The sequence below is a fragment of the Propithecus coquereli genome, unplaced genomic scaffold (assembly GCF_000956105.1).
Source record: "Propithecus coquereli isolate 6110/MARCELLA unplaced genomic scaffold, Pcoq_1.0 Scaffold386, whole genome shotgun sequence".
Lineage (NCBI taxonomy): Eukaryota > Metazoa > Chordata > Mammalia > Primates > Indriidae > Propithecus > Propithecus coquereli.
In genome coordinates this window covers 538,509-539,104 of record NW_012149574.1, presented here as the reverse complement: position 1 = coordinate 539,104, position 596 = coordinate 538,509, and the positions used below count along the sequence as shown (strand labels likewise).

General features: G+C 32.6%; 1 protein-coding gene across 3 annotated transcripts in view; it reads right to left on the bottom strand.

Moving 5' to 3' along the window:
- The window catches only part of DRD3 (dopamine receptor D3), a 50,767-nt gene that overhangs the window by 49,472 nt on the left and 699 nt on the right, over positions 1–596 (bottom strand). The window lies entirely within an intron of this gene.

Below are 596 nucleotides of genomic sequence, written 5' to 3'. Positions count from 1 at the left end.
CAAATGTCCAACTTCATTCTTTTGTATGTGGATATCCAGTTTTCCCAGCACCACTTGTTAAAAATACTGTCCTTTTCCCATTGAATGATTTTGGCACCCTTGTCAGAAAGCATTTGACTCTCTATAGGAGGATTTATTTCTGGGCTCTATATTCTATTCTATTGGCCTATGTGCCTGTCTTTATGCCAGTACCACCCTGTTTGATTACTGTAGCTTTGTAGTAAGTTTTAAAATCAAGATGTGTGAGTTATCTAGCTTTTTTCTTCTATTTCAAGATTGTTTTTGTTATTTGGCTCCCTTGAGACTCCAGTAAATTTTAGGATAGGTTTTTCTGTTTTTGCAAAAAATGTCATTGGTATTTTGATAGGGGTTGCACTGAATCTATACATTGCTTTGAATAGCATTAATATCTTAAAATTAAGTCTTCCAATCCATGATCACAGGATATGTTTCCATTTATGTAGGTCTTCATTAATTTCTTTTAGCAGAGTTTCATTGTTTTCATTGCACAAGTCTTTCACCTCTTTGGTGAAAGTTAATTCCTAAGTATTTTATTCTTTTTGATGCTATTATAAATGGAATTGCTTTTATAATTT